Below are 12,500 nucleotides of genomic sequence, written 5' to 3' on the forward strand. Positions count from 1 at the left end.
ACAATACCGCATTTATAAATATTATAGTTTTGTTTTTTCATCATCTTTCTCCTTCTCCTTCACCTCCTGCTCATCCTTCTCCTCCTCTTCCTCCTCCTCCTCCTCCTCCTCCTCCTTCTCCTCGTCCTCCTCTTTTGTTTCCAAATTATGTTGTTGTTGTTGTTATTGTTGTTGTTGTTGTTGTTGTTTTTGTTGTTGTTGTTGTTCTTCTTCTTCTTCTTCTTCTTCTTCTTCTTCTTCTTCTTCTTCTTCTTCTTCTTCGTTGTCGTTGTCGTCGTTGCCCTCCTCCTCCTCCTCCTCCTCCTCCTCTCTTCCCATTTACTAATTCTTGTACGTGTTGTTTCTTAATGACTTTTACTCTCTCTCTCTCTCTCTCTCTCTCTCTCTCTCTCTCTCTCTCTCTCTCTCTCTCTCTCTCTCTCTCTCTCTCTCTCTCTCTCTCTCTCTCTCTCTCATAAAGTGCTCGTCCACAACCACCATAATGACAGAGAGAGAGAGAGAGAGAGAGAGAGAGAGAGAGAGAGAGAGAGAGAGAGAGAGAGAGAGAGAACGGCTAAAGGAATGCAAATTAGAGAAGTAAAGATGAAGGTAGGAAGTAGAAAGGAGTAAACAATGGGAGGGAAAACGCAATATTTTTTTTTATTATTTAAGTGAATATAACTAGTGAAGGATTCTCTCTCTCTCTCTCTCTCTCTCTCTCTCTCTCTCTCTCTCTCTCTCTCTCTCTCTCTCTCTCTCTCTCTCTCTCTCTCTCACTAATCCTTCCATTAAGTAATTACAAATATTATTAGTCCTTGGCACCTCCTTTCCTCCTCTTCTTCTTCTTCTTCTTCTTCTTCTTCTTCTTCTTCTTCTTCTTCTTCTTCGTCTTCTTTTTCTTCTCCCTCTTCCTCCTCATCTTTCTCCTCCTTTTCCTCCTCCCCTACCTCCTCCTCCTCCTTCTCTTGTTTCTCTTTTCTTTTCTTTCTCCTTCGTCTCCAGCTTCCTCCTCCTTCTCGTAGTCTTCCTTTTCAACACAGTTTTTTATTTTCTACTTCCTCCTCCTCCTCTTCTTAATTATTTTATCCTTTTCCCTCTACCACGGTGCCTTCTTCCTCCTCTTTTTAGTCTTCTTTATCCTCCTTCTTCACATCGTCTTTTTCTTATTCTCTCCCTAGTTTTCCACATCCTCTTCCTCCTCCTCCTCCTCCTCCTCCTCCTCCTCCTCTTCCCACTCGTCGTCCACTTCTTTCTTCTTCTTTTCCTCTTTATTTTCCTCGTTCTATTTCTCTCCTTCCTCTATCTAATCTTCTCCCTCCTCCTAGCTCATTCCTCTCAAGCCTCACTCCTCCTCCTTCTCCTCCTCCTCCTCCTCCACTTTCTCTTCTTCCTCCTCCTCCTCTTCACCACCCTTCTCTTTGCCAAGCGTTATTGGAAAGATAATAAAAATAAACCTTCCTAGTTAAATGTTTCAATGCATGTGACGAAATAACAAGATGGCTTTAATGGAGGCGAGGAGAGGAGAATTACCGCTCTCTCTCTCTCTCTCTCTCCCCCTCCCACGTGGCAAGGAGAGAAATACCATCCTACCACTAACGACTAATCCGCCAATACAGAGGCTGGGATGATTAGATGCTTTGTGTTGGGTCAGTCAGCGAAGGCCATCGGTGGTGAATCTTCCCTTGTTCATCGTAGTATTGGTGATTCGTGGTTGTAAAGAACGAAGGAACAAAAAATTAGAAAGAAAGCACAGGTTAATGTCGAAGATATACATGATGTAGAGAGAGAGAGAGAGAGAGAGAGAGAGAGAGAGAGAGAGAGAGAGAGAGAGAGAGAGAGAGAGAGAGAGAGAGAGAGAGGCATGTGTCCATCCCTTGGGAAAAAGAGGGGGAAAAGTGAGAGAGAGAGAGAGAGAGAGAGAGAGAGAGAGAGAGAGAGAGAGAGAGAGAGAGAGAGAGAGGGAGGGAGGAAGGGGACAGACAGACAGAGAGAGAGAGAGAGAGAGAGAGAGAGAGAGAGAGAGAGAGAGAGAGAGAGAGAGAGAGAGAGAGAGAGAAAGCATATGTCCACTTAAATTCCATCTGTCTATCCATCTCTCTCTCTCTCTCTCTCTCTCTCTCTCTCTCTCTCTCTCTCTCTCTCTCTCTCTCTCTCTCCCCGAGCCATATTTTCAAGCTTTAATAATGTACGAGATGTAAGAGGCAAAAGAAGAGGAGGAGTACGAGGTATATGAATAGCAACAACAACAACAACAACAACAACAACAACAACAACAACAACAACAACAACCCAAACGACAGTAGTGGAATGATAAAGGAAGAAGGAAAACGTACGAAAATAAAGTAAAAATCTTCTGAAAACGGTAAGAGAGAAAGAGGACAACAACAAAAGGAAAAGAGAAATAAGAAAGAATGGAAGAATGAAGAGATGGGAACGAGAAGCATAAGAGAAAGGAAGATGAATAGGTCGAGCAGGAGGAGGAGGAGGAGGAGGAGGAGAGGGAAGAGGAGGAGGAGGAGGAGGAAGAGGAGGAAATAAAAGGAAGAGAACGGGGAGGGTGTGAGTTCCTCTTAGCAAATGGAAATGGTTACTAGGACCTTTATATCAAGAGAGAGAGAGAGAGAGAGAGAGAGAGAGAGAGAGAGAGAGAGAGAGAGAGAGAGAGAGAGAAAAGGGACAGAAGGAGGGAGAGAGAGAGAGAGAGAGAGAGAGAGAGAGAGAGAGAGAGAGAGAGAGAGAGAGAGAGAGAGAGAGAGAGAGAGAGAGAGAGAGAGAGAGAGAGAGAGAGAGAGAGAGAGAGAGAGAGAGAGAGAGAGAGAGAAAAGGGACAGAAGGAGGGTGAAGGAAAGGGAGAGAGAGAGAGAGAGAGAGAGAGAGAGAGAGAGAGAGAGAGAGAGAGAGAGAGAGAGAGAGAGCGAGAGAGAGAGGGTAGATATACTTTAATGGTTGGAGGGAGGGAGAGAGATGGAGAGAGGGAAGGAGAGGGAGGCAGAGGAGGGTGAGGGAGAGGGAGAGGGAGAGAGAGAGATAAAAGAGCTAGAAAAATAGAGGAGACAGGCATGGGAAAGAAATTATTTACCTTGGACAAAAAAAAGGTACATTGTTTTCTAGTATGAAATATATATATATATATATATATATATATATATATATATATATATATATATATATATATATATATATATATATATATATATATATATATATACAAAATGGTGATGTGAAAATGTACATTTCTGTAAAAGTAAGATTAGTAAGAGAAGTTGAGCAGTGGGAAAAGGATGAAGAGAAAACAAGATAAAATAACAAGAAAAATAAGAGTAAAAAAGATAAATACTAGAAATTAAGATATATTCAGGAACGAGAGGAGGGTGAAAAAAATTACAAAAAAAAAAACATTAACAAAAATATCACCTAAAATAATGATTAAGAAAGTGACGTAAAAAAGTATTCATATCGACAGAAAAGGAAAAGTAATTTTGTAAAATAGAAAATAAAAATGGTAAAAAAAAAACTCATACTTAAGATTGAAATGAACAGAAAAAAATAGGAGAAAATACTGGAAAAAGAAAAAAACCGAGAGAAATAAAAGATGAAAAGTAGAGAAGGAACAGAACAAACGGAGGAAAGAAAATAAATTAATATATGAGTGGATGCATGGAAAGACAAAAGAAACACAGCGAAGGATGGAAGAAAAAAAAAGATATATGACTAAATACAGACGAAATGTATATAAATGCATTCAAATTGAGGAAAGAAAAGGAAAGGATGAAAGGAAACATAGGGAGTGAAAACAGGTGAGGACAAGGAAGAAAGAAACAAACAAAAAATAAAAATTTTAACGTTATTTGTCAGTAAATGAAAACTCAGAAGACGGAGTAAAATAAAGTGACGATAAACAAAAAGAGAAACGAAACGAGTAAGTGAGAGAAAAAAAAAGTGCACTTCTTGAAATAACTTAAGAAATCTGTGAATAAATAAATTTATAAACTAATAAATTAAGATGTAAACATAATAATGGTAAACAAAATGATGATAATAGTAATAATAATAATAATGATAATAATAATAATAATAATAATAATAATAATAATAATAATAATAATAATAATAATAATAATAAATCATTATTATTAGTTATTATTATTATTATTATTATTATTATCACCATTATCATTATTATTATTTATTTATATATTTTTTTATTTTTATCATGTTTTCTAATTCCCCTCAGTGTTACAGAGAGAGAGAGAGAGAGAGAGAGAGAGAGAGAGAGAGAGAGAGAGAGAGAGAGAGAGAGAGAGAGAGAGAGAGAGAGAGAGAGAGAGAGAGAGAGAGAGAGAGAGAGAGAGAGAGAGAGAGAGAGAGAGAGAGAGAGATTGTAGAAGAAATTTATTATCTCTGGATGTTTTTCTTTTGTCACTTTTTTCTCTTCTCTCTTCCTCCTCTTTTTTTTCATTCTTATTTCATTGTTTATTTGATTTCCTTTCTTTCTGGCATGTTATATCTAACTGACCTGCATTTTTTTCAGTCTCTCTCTCTCTCTCTCTCTCTCTCTCTCTCTCTCTCTCTCTCTCTCTCTCTCTCTCTCTCTCTCTCTCTCTCTCTCTCTCTCTCTCTCTCTCTCACATTACCATCTCTCTTCCTTTTGCTCACGCCCAATATATATGAATAGAAGGCTCTCTCTCTCTCTCTCTCTCTCTCTCTCTCTCTCTCTCTCTCTCTCTCTCTCTCTCTCTCTCTCTCTCTCTCTCTCTCTCTCTCTCTCTCTCTCTCTCTCTCTCTCTCTCTCTCTCTTGTCAACCTCTCCCTCATAATATTTCTGCAAAGGTCTATTATCATTTCTCACTCTTACCTTCTCTTTCCTTTATTCTCCTCTCTTCTCCTATTTCACTTTGACTCTTGCATTATTCTTTCCTTCTTTTTTTTCTTTTACACCGTTCATTTACATTTTTACTTACGGTGTCGTCTTTTTCTTCTACTCCTGTTCTTCTTTCTCTTCCTCCTTTTCCATGCCAGCCTTCTCTTCATCCTCTTTCCTCTCCCCCTACATCTCCTCTCTCTCTTCTTACTCTTTCTCTTCTATATATCATTCAAAATTCAGCTTCTGTACAGTCGAAAAAACAACAAATATTTTATCTTTTTTATTTCCTTGTATTAATGCATATATTGTATTGCATATTCAGTTCAGGTTGCTGTATGCCTTTTTTAACTGTTGCTGGAGAATCGATAGTTTTAATTACATGATCGTTCATATTTTTTTTACCTTTATTTGTTTGCTGAACATTCAATGCATTTCTATTGGATGAAGTTGTCGATGCGTACTGGTGAAAAAAAGAACCATATATAATCATCATTTTTGCTGTTATCTTTGTTGTTCATGCTGTTGTCATTGTTATTGTTGTTGTTGTTGGTGGTGGTGGTGGTGCTGCTGCTACTGTTATCGTTGTAGAAAAACATAAAAATATAAGAACATAAGAGACTAAGGGAAGCTACAAACAACCATCAGCTCTACAGGGGCAGTCTCTGCATTACACACACGTACTTATTTACACCTATTTTTCTTACCCATAAATTTGTCTAATCTTCTTTAAAAGCTTCTTAATAATTATTCAGCGCTAACATTTGGCGTCTTTTCATTCATTTATAATACTCTACTGAAGAACTAATTCCTTCCTATCTCTCTTTTAAATCTAACTTTCCAAACTTAAACCTATTAAATTCTTGTTCTGTCCTGATTACTGACCCTGAGAATTCTATTTACGTCACCCTTGTTATGTCCTTTATGCCAGGGTTCTTCAAAGTACGGATCGGGACTCAATACTGGGCCGCTAGCTTTTGTTTACTGGGTTGCCACATCGTAAACAGATGTATGAACAACAATTCAAAAAAATGTGTGTGTGTGTGTGTGTGTGTGTGTGTGTGTGTGTGTGTGTGTGTGTGTGTGTGTGTGTGTGTGTGTGTGAATTAGTTTCCATATCGGAAGTATAAAGGTATAGAATATGTATACTGGGTCGTGAAGGAAGTATATATATTCAAACTGGGTCGTGATGAAAAAAAGTTTGGAGAACATTGCCCTTCACCACTTAAACAAGAAGTAGTAACTGTGAGTAGTAATTATTGTTGTTGCTGTTGTCGAAGTAAAGTAGGAATAGTAGTAGTAATCGTTAATAGTAATTGTTCTTGTTGCTGTTGTCATAGTAAAGTAGTGGCAGTAGTAATTTTTAGTAGTAACTGTGAGTAGAAATTATTGTTGGTTTGGTTGTTGTAATGATGATAGTAATAATAATAATAATAATAATAATGATAATAATAATAATGATAATAATAATAATAATAATAATAATAATAATAATAATAATAATAATAATAATAATAATAATAATAAGTAGAAGAGAAGAAGAAGAAGAAGAAGAAGAAGAAGAAGAAGAAGAAGAAGAAGAAGAAGAAGAAGAAGAAGAAGAAGAAGAAGAAGAAGAAGAAGAAGAAGAAGAAGAAGAAGAAGAAGAAGAAGAAGAAGAAGAAGAAGAAGAAGAAGAAGAAGAAGAAGAAGAAGAAGAAGAAGAAGAAGAAGAAGAAGAAGAAGAAGAAGAAGAAGAAGAAGAAGAAGAAGAAGAAGAAGAAGAAGAAGAAGAAGAAGAAGAAGAAGAAGAAGAAGAAGAAGAAGAAGAAGAAGAAGAAGAAGAAGAAGAAGAAGAAGAAGAAGAAGAAGAAGAAGAAGAAGAAGAAGAAGAAGAAGAAGAAGAAGAAGAAGAAGAAGAAGAAGAAGAAGAAGAAGAAGAAGAAGAAGAAGAAGAAGAAGAAGAAGAAGAAGAAGAAGAAGAAGAAGAAGAAGAAGAAGAAGAAGAAGAAGAAGAAGAAGAAGAAGAAGAAGAAGAAGAAGAAGAAGAAGAAGAAGAAGAAGAAGAAGAAGATTGTTTTGTTGTTGTAATAATAATTATATTATTATTATTATTATTATTATTATTATTATTATTATTATAATTATTATTATTTTTATTATTATTATTAAAAAGAAGAAGTAAAGAAGGAGGGGGAGGAGGAAGAAGAAGAAGATAATTATTGTTTTGTTGTTGTAATAATAATAATAATAATAATAATAATATTATCATTATTATATTATTATTATTATTATTATTATTATTATTATTATTATTATTATTATTATTATTATTATTATTATCATTATCATTATTAAAAAGAAGAAGAAAAGGAGGAGGAGGAGGAGGAGGAGAAAAGGAAAGTGAGAGAGGAAAAAGAAAAAGAAAAGAGAAAAAGAAAGAAAAAGGAGAGGGAGGTGGACGAGAAAGAGGAAGAGGAGGAGGAGGAGGAGGAGAAACTATTTCTATTTTCATCTGGAGGTATAGATAAGCTAAATAAATACATTGAGTATATACATAATAGTAGTAAAAAACAGGCATTTTAAAGAAAAATAAAACGAATAGTCAAAGGTATTTATAAAGATAATGACGAGTATGGAACAGATTCTGTATGTGTAAGATGCCTGAGTGCATCACTGAGGGCCAAGTGTTACAGGAACACCTTGGCCGTGATGTTCTGAAAGGTGCGTCGTGGGTCCTGGCGTTGGGTCCTGATTGTTAAATGTTTTCGACTTTCATAAAGATTATTTTAAAATGCTACAGAGGCAGTGTGCTGTCCTCTCATGGATGTTTTGTTGTACTGATGATGCGTAATTGTTGTTGAATTATTGCACAGTTCACACACACACACACACACACACACCTTTGAAAAATGACACTAAAATAATTTCCTGTCCAGAGTAACTGACATGAGACGCTGAAGTAGGAGACGCTGCGGTCCTGTACTACACCAGCTTGAGTTGAGGCAGGGAGGCGCCCTGCCACACTACCACCACTGTCACCACCACCATCACCACCCACAGATTTTCGTATCTCTAGATCTGAAAACTTGTAATATTGAACATCGTATGCTTTACGTAATATTGAACATCGTATGTTTCACATAACACTGAATATATATTAAAAACCGAGAAGTCTTTTAAAACTTAAAAATGGTGGTATGAAATGATGTCAGATATGAATGTCTGGCAACTGTATGGATTCCCTGCCCAATTGCGTTACCAGACAATTGTCCCCGCTGAGAGACGAGGAGCATTACAATAGTAGGGAAACTTTATAAGTAGCCATGACTGTTGTTAGTGGCAGTCACTGTATAAGACAAACATAATTGTACCCACCTGTCGTCAATATCATAAATGTATCTATTCTTGTTTAAGGGCTACCTGTCCACTCACCACTAACAAGGTGACTCATCTTTTATCGCACACCACCAGTTCATGCCCATACACATCAATATATACTCACCATCTACACAATACACCTGCTGGGGACGATGGGAGCAGCCTTGGGACTCATGTTAGACATTCCTCTTTCACACTGACAACAAACACGTAATTATCGGAGAGCACGGAATCCGACACAAGGACACCACACAACACACATAAGAAGAACATAAGAACATAAGAAATAAGGGAAGCTGCAAGAAGCGACCAGGCTTACACGTGGCAGTCCCTGTATGAAATATACCTACCTATTTCCATCTATTATCCCCATCCATAAACTTGTCTAATCTTCTCTTAAAGCTCTCTAGTGTCCTAGCACTAACAACATGATTACTGAGTCCGTTCCACTCATCTGCCACTCTATTTGAGAACCAATTTTTTCCTATCTCCTTCCTAAACCTAAATTTTTCAAGCTTGAACCCGTTATTTCTTGTTCTACCCTGGTTGCTGATCCTAAGAATTTTCCTTACATCCCCCTTGTTATAACCCTTATACCACTTAAGGTCCCCTATTAACCGACGTCTCTCTAAAGAATGTAAATTTAACAACTTCAATCTCGCCTCGTAAGGAATACTCCTCATCCCCTGTATCCTTTTAAGCTTGTCGCCCACCAGATCGGATCGGAAACGCCGCGGAAGCTTACGAAGTCTCGGAACGGACACGACACGACGTTCAGTACGCCCACCAGCTCAGACGACATCGGATCGGAGACGACGCGGGTGCAATGTTTATCTCTCAGTCTTGAGAGTACCTCGACATAGAAAGGTGCCGCAGCTCTGGCGTGATTCCCTGCTAAATACTAAAATGAGTGATAATAGTAGTGACGAAGAAGTTCTCGTTTTAACCCTTGCCTTAGCAGCTGCAGAGGAAGAAGAACAAGAAGAAAAACAGTGGATACATCCTATATGTGCATCTAGAGAACAGGAAGGAGAATATTTCACATTGTTTCTTCATTTGAAAAGAGATGATAAAAAGTTTTTTTCAATATTTCCGCATGAGTTACGACAAATTTATTGAACTGCTATCAATTGTGGAACCAGTGATATGCAAACAAAATACTAATTATCGTAAATGTATATCTGCAGAGGAACAACTGGCTGTGACTCTCAGGTAAAATGTAATTTGATATTCGCAATATACAGGGTGTCCCACAAAAAAAAAGAGGCTGTATTCAAAAAATTATATTTACAGAACCGAATTACATGCAATAGATTGAAAGTTATATCAATTCAAAGTTGGGCCTCTTTTTTGTGGGACAACCAGTATGTGTTTTAAGTCATGCATATTTTTACTTGTGTACATATAAATTTATGTAAAACGAATCAACTTCAGTTAAATTGTTGAAGGGAACAAAACACGATAATTATCGTACGAATGGCAGCCCTGCATCACAACCTCTCCAAACACCGTTCTGCGCATGCGCAGTCTCTCGGACGCATCAGAACTATCAGAAAAATATTCTTTCCAAGATATCCGCGTCGTTTCCGTTCTGATCCGATGCGTCGTTTCGTTTCCGATCCGATCAGGTAGGCATTAGCACGTTCAAATGTATGGTTTAGATTTTTTTCCGATGATTCGTGTCCTTTCCGAAGTGTCGTTTCCGATCTGGTGGGCGACAAGCTTTAGTCATCCTTCTCTGTACTGATTCTAATAGACCTTTACCTTTCTTGTAATGTGGGGACCAGAACTGCACAGCGTAGTCTAGATGAGGTCTGACCAGCGCCAAGTATAACTTTAATATTACCTCCGGACTTCTACTTTTAACACTCCTAAAAATGAATCCTAGTACCCTATTTGCCCTGTTTTGTTAATTGCTTATTTGCATTGTTTTCCTGGACGGAGTTCAGAGCTAACTATAACTCCTAAATCTTTCTCATACCCTGTACCTAGCAGAGTTTGGTTGTTTAATGTGAACCTACTGTGTGGGTTTCCTCTACCTACGCTAAGTACTTTGCGTTTATTGATATTAAATAGCATTTCCCATCTGTCCGTCCATTCATTCATCCTATCTAAATTTCCCTGCAAGGCGATGGCATCCGATTCTGAGCTAATTAATCTACCTATCTTTGTGTCATCCGCAAATTTACTAACATCACTACTGATTCCACTATCCAAGTCATTGATATATCTTAGAAATAACAATGGCCCTAATACTGATCCCAGTGGCATCCCACTAATTACATGACCCCACTCGGATTTCGAGCCGTTTATTACCACTCTCTGTCGCCTGTTACTAAGCCATGACCTTATCCAGCCTAACACCTTCCCATCTATCCCGTGTGCCTTAACCTTTCTCAGGAGCCTTTGATGGGGGTACCTCGTCAAATGCTTTACTAAAGTCCAGATATAAGATATCATAACTATCACCATTATCTACTGCCTCGTACACTTTACTGTAAAAACTTAACAAGTTTATCAGGCAAGACGCGGCAACTGGCTGGAGCGAGAGGTTGCATCGCACTACCTAAAATACCTCTGCTTATCATTAGTGCTTCAACGATACATAAAGTGGGTGATTAAGGTTGTTATAACCGTATCTGTCTCGATGGTTCACTCTTAAAGTTTCATTGTGGTTTATGAAACTATTACAAGTGAAACATCGATGCACACAATTGTAACGACGCACTATCTTGACCACAGACTACGGAAAGATTGCTGTAACGCAAAGATACGTACAAAGAAATAGGTCTCCATATTTCTGTTTATGCTCTCTCTCTCTCTCTCTCTCTCTCTCTCTCTCTCTCTCTCTCTCTCTCTCTCTCTCTCTCTCTCTCTCTCTCTCTCCTTTTTGGAGTGTTGCCTCTCACCTGAATTCTACACACCTGTAAAGAATGACTTTTTTGTCGTTGCTGTCGTTCTTGTTGTTACTACTACTACCTACTACTACTACCACTTCCACTAATACAACAACAACAACAACAACAACAACTACTATTACTACTACTACTACCACCACTGTTACTACATTTTGTCTTAAATTATTTTCAAAACAATATTCCATGGACTATTTCTATAAGACACAAAAAAAGGAACAGGATCATAGAAAAAGACAAAAAAAAAAAAAACAAAGATGGAAACATAATCAAAGGAGCAAAAGAGGAAAACAAAGTAACCAACAAATGAATGAACATGCAGGATAAAATAAGGACATAAACATGGAAACACACACACACACACACACACACACACACACACACACACACACACACACACACACACACACTCATCCAACAGGTAAATTAACTCACTCACTGTTACAGAAACAATTAAACATAAAAAAAAGTGAAAACACACACACACACACACACACACACACACACACACACACACACACACACACACACACACACACACACACACACACACACACACACACACACACAAACACACATTTTACACAGACAAATAAGGTAAACAAAGGTAAACAGTCAAAAGACACACAAAAACAAAAACTAGATTATGAAGTAACATCAAAATTCTTGTTCTATTCACTCTTACACTAATGACTATTTTGCTTTTCTCAGTTTCCTTTGCAAGACACCCAACCCAGCAGGAATTAAACAGTTTATTTGGAGAAACAACAAAACACCAAACTTGTGATTTCAGAATATGGTAGGGCAAACCTTATGTTGTTCAGTGCCTTAAAAACTCAACTTTCTCTCTTTCCAGACAATTATCTCTTCTTCTTCGATGACATTCAACGTTCCCCTCCTCTATCCTGAACATACTTGGACTCCTTTACTAAAAATCCCAACTAGAAATTTCATCACTCTTTTCTTGCTTTCATTAAGTTAGGTGTTCTGTGTCGCGTCCATTGATATATTTTTTTCCTCTAATTGCTTATTCGTCTATGTATGGAGTACTGCTCCCACTTATATGGAGGCTCAACTCATTCAGGGCAGAGAAGAAATTTTCTCGTCTCACTGATTCCTTTCCTTCGACAGACTGGCTTGATTTTCTTACTCACCCGCGTGACGTCGCATCCTTAACTATCTTCTACCATTATTTTTGTGGTTAGTCTTCTTCCGAATGTGTTGCTGCACCGAATACCAAGACGCCTCAGAAAGTAAAGTTGCCTCTCTTTCTGTTCTCTTATTTTCTTTCAGCGAACGGCATTGGTGGGGGCTTATTTTTCCCATATTCTCCCTTGCCGATCTCCCAGATATACGAAACACACACACACACACACACACACACA

The 12,500-nt window shown here is 37.7% G+C and overlaps 1 protein-coding gene across 2 annotated transcripts in view; it reads left to right on the forward strand.

The window, feature by feature from the left end:
- The window catches only part of LOC135094554 (uncharacterized), a 42,362-nt gene that overhangs the window by 14,171 nt on the left and 15,691 nt on the right, over positions 1-12,500 (forward strand). The window lies entirely within an intron of this gene.

The sequence above is a fragment of the Scylla paramamosain genome, chromosome 46 (assembly GCF_035594125.1).
Source record: "Scylla paramamosain isolate STU-SP2022 chromosome 46, ASM3559412v1, whole genome shotgun sequence".
Taxonomy (NCBI): Eukaryota; Metazoa; Arthropoda; class Malacostraca; order Decapoda; family Portunidae; genus Scylla; species Scylla paramamosain.